This window comes from Bison bison, unplaced genomic scaffold (genome assembly GCF_000754665.1).
Source record: "Bison bison bison isolate TAMUID 2011002044 unplaced genomic scaffold, Bison_UMD1.0 scf7180017864252, whole genome shotgun sequence".
Taxonomy (NCBI): domain Eukaryota; kingdom Metazoa; phylum Chordata; class Mammalia; order Artiodactyla; family Bovidae; genus Bison; species Bison bison.
The window spans coordinates 3,807,552-3,811,505 of NW_011494824.1; the positions used below are offsets into that span (position 1 = coordinate 3,807,552).

Below are 3,954 nucleotides of genomic sequence, written 5' to 3' on the forward strand. Positions count from 1 at the left end.
CCTGTATTTTTTAAAATTTATTTTTAATCGAAGGATAATTGCTTTACAGTATTGTGTTGGTTTCTGCCATACATCAACATGAATCAGCCACAGGTATACATGTGTGCCCTCCCTCTTGAACCTCCTTCCCTACTCCCCCCGCCCCGCCCTCAAGCTGTCAACAGAGTTCTAGGTTAGAGCTCCTGCGTCATAACAGCACATTCTCACTGGCTGTCTACTTTGTGTATGGTAGTGCATATGTTTCTGTGTTACTCTCTCCGTTCGTCCCACCCTCTCCTTCCCCCTCCTGTGTCCAAAGTCTTTTCTCTCTGTCTGTGTCTCATTGCTGGCCTGCAGATAGGTTCATCAGTGCCATCTTTCTGCATTTCATGTATATATGCATTAAAATATGATACCTGTTTTTCTGACTTCACTCTGTATGATAGGCACCAGGTTCATCCACCTCATTAGAACTGACTCAAATGCATTCCTTTTATGGCTGAGTAATATTCCATTGTATAAATATACCGCAGCTTCTTTATCCATTCATTTGTCAGTGGACATCAGGTTGCTTCTGTGTCTTTGCTGTTGTAAATAGTGCTGCATTTTACATTGGGATACAAATGTCTTTTTCAGTTAATGGTTTCCTCAGGGTATATGCCCAGTAGTAGGATTGTTGCATCATATGGTAGTATTATTCCTATTTTTTTAAGAAATCTCCATACCGTCTTCCATAGTGGGTGTATCAATTTACATTCCCACCAGTGGTGCAAGAGGGTTCCCTTTTCTCCGCACCCTCTCCAGCGTTTATTGTTTGTAGATTTTTTGATGATGGCCATTCAGACTGGTGTGAGGTGATTCTTCAGTGTAGTTTTGATTTGCATTTCTCTAACACTGGACGATGTTGAGCATCTTTTGTGTGCTTATTAGCCATCTGTATGTCTTCTTTGGAGAAATGTCTGTTTAGGTCTTCTGCCCGTTTTTTGGTTGGGCTGTTTGTTTTCCTGATGTGATCTGTATGAGCTGCTTATATATTCTGGAGATTAATCCTTTGTCAGTTGTTTTGTTTGCTATTATTTTCTTCCACTTGAGGGTTGTCTTTTTAATCTTGTTTATAGTTTGCTTTGCTGTGAAACATTTAAGCTTAATTAAGTCCCATTTGTTTATTTTTATTTCAAAGAGGATCTTGTTGTGATGCATGTCGAAGAGTATACTTCCTTTATTTTCCTCTAAGAGAGCTTTATAGTTTCTGGCCTTACATTTAAGTCTTTAATCCATTTTGAGTTTATTTTTGTGTATGATGTTAGGAAATGCTCTCGTTTCATTCTTTCACATGTAGCTTTTTCAGTTTTCCCAGCACCACCTATTAAAGAGGCTTACTTTTTAAAACATATTCTGTACCTTGTAAAAAATTTCTTAGAGGTTTTATTAGGTAGATTCAGCTTCAAGAATTTATCTGTGAGTTTGGAACTAACTAGAAAGATCCCTGTTAGGTAACTGAAATAGCTGTTGTGATGCCTTTAGACATTATTTTATTTATGAAACTCTCTTCAGAGTACATGTTACATATATCATTTTAACCACTCTGATACTCTGGTTTCTTGGTACACAGGTAACAAAGCAAAAACATTAATAAGAAAAAAGAACATATATATGTATGAGCCATGCTCATATTAATATAAATAAATGATTGTTAAATAAATGAAGCAGAAGGGACAAATCTTCCCTAATGAAGACTTCCAAAAATGTGTTTTGGGGTTGGAATAGTCACTGGGATGAGCAGAAATGGAGTAGACTTTGGACAGTTGAAAATCTTGCCAAAGAATCTAATTCTGTGTTTAAAGATGTTGTGTATGTTTAAAGATATTGTGTCACGATCAAGTGAGTGTAGCTTATTCTAGGAATTTAAGATCGGTTTAAGATTAGAAAAGTAGTTATCATAATTCATCATATGATCATCTTAATTGATGCAAAAGAAACATTTGACAAAATCCCAAAACCTTCACTTTCATGTTAAAAATACTCAAAGTTAGAATAAAAGGTAACTTTCTCAACTTGATAAAGGGCATCTATGAAAAACTGTAACATTTAACATCATACTTAATGGTGAAGGACTAAAAGCTTTCTGTTTAAGATCAAGAAGAAGATAAAGATGTTTATTCTCACCACTTATTTTAAACTTTGTAGTAGAGGTTCTCACCAGTATAAACAGGTCAGAAAACCAAGTAAGAAGCCTCACATTAGAAAGGAAGGAGTAAAATTGACTTTATTCATGGATTACATAATCATCTATGTAGAAAATATAAATGGAGAGATATACCTTGTTAATGGATTGGAAGACTCAGCATTATTATATGATGTGAATTCTCTCCAAAGGGATCTATAGACACAGTGCAATCCCTATTAAAATCCTTTTAGGTTGTTTTATAGAAGTGAGCCAGGTGATTCTAAAAGATATATAGAAACGTAGTAGCCTAGAATAGCCAAAACAACTTTGAAAAACAACAGCAAAGCTGGAAGATTAACATACCTAATTTGAAGGCACACTAGAAAACTTAAGCAATCATAAAGGTGTGATACTGACATAAAGGCTGACAAATAGAACGATGAGACAGAGTCCAGAAATAACCCACCCAAATATAGATGAGTGATTTTCTAAAGAAAGGTACAGTGTAGTGCAGGGAGAATAGTCTTTGTAAGAAATGATGCTGGAATAATTGCATTTATGTTGGAATAAAAGAACTTTAATCCATCCCTTATACTGTATCTTAAAACTTAACTAAAAAAGGGGACATAAACTTAAATGTTAAATCAACAAATATAAAACTTCTTGAGAAAACAAGAAAAAAATCTTTGTATCTTTAGCACAGATTTCTTAGATAAAACAATAAAATCAAGGTTCATAAAAGGGCAAATTGATAAATTTGAGTCCATAAAAAGACAAAACTTTGTTCTTTAAAAGGCATTCTTAAGAGAATAAAAAGATAAGCCACAATCTGGGAGAAAATTCTACAAAGCATTTATCTGATAAAAAGACCTGTATATTCAAACTCACAAAACTCAACAGTAAGGGGAAAAAGCAAATTAAAACCTTGGAAAAATATATTGATAGTTTGCCATGGATGACAAAAATGTGGATGAAAATGTGCTCAACATTAGTTATTAGGGAAACGCAAATTTAAATTGAGTTACCTCTATACAACTCTTAGAATGGCTAAAATTTAAGGAATTGATTGTGCCAAGTCTTAATGAGATGTGGAGGTAACTGGCATTCTCATATACTGCCACTGAGAATATGAAGTAGAACAACTCCTTTGGAAAACAATTTTACAGTTTCTTAAAAAGCTAAACTTATCTCTAACATGGGTTCTAGCCGTTCCACTTCTAGGTAATTATTTACCAGGAGAAAAATAAATGTTCATATGTGGACATTAATGTCCATGGCAGCTTTATTTGTAGAAGGAGAAACCATAAACAACCTAACTGTCCATCAACAGATGAATGGATAGGTTACCTGTAGCATACTGTGCGATGGAATACTGCTCAGCAGTATTCCTCAGAAGAGGAATGGACTCTTGTTACATGGCAACATCATGAGTGAATTGGAAAATAACTGTGCTGAATGAAAGCAGGCAGACAAGGAAAAATAGATATACTATATGATCCGATAAAATAAAACCCTTAAAATAGGTAACTATTGTGACAGAAAGCAGTGGGTGGGGAGGCAGGAATTAACCAGGTACACAAAATTTTGGACTATGTTCACTATTTTGATTATAAAAGGTTCATGGTTATATACTTAAGTCAAACCTTACAGAATTGTATATTTTAAATATTTGCAGTTTATTATGTTAATTATAATTCAGTGAAGCTATTTAATAAAAAATAGAAGGAAAACAAAATAATTTTCCTTTGCCAAGGTGTTTTGTGGTGCACTTGGAAATTTGTGAGAATAATAGTAACATCGTCTAGCAT

The 3,954-nt window shown here is 34.2% G+C and overlaps 1 protein-coding gene across 1 annotated transcript in view; it reads left to right on the top strand.

The window, feature by feature from the left end:
• SCAMP1 (secretory carrier membrane protein 1) overlaps nucleotides 1-3,954 on the top strand; it is a gene marked incomplete at its 5' end in the record, with an annotated part of 155,581 nt that overhangs the window by 92,575 nt on the left and 59,052 nt on the right. The window lies entirely within an intron of this gene.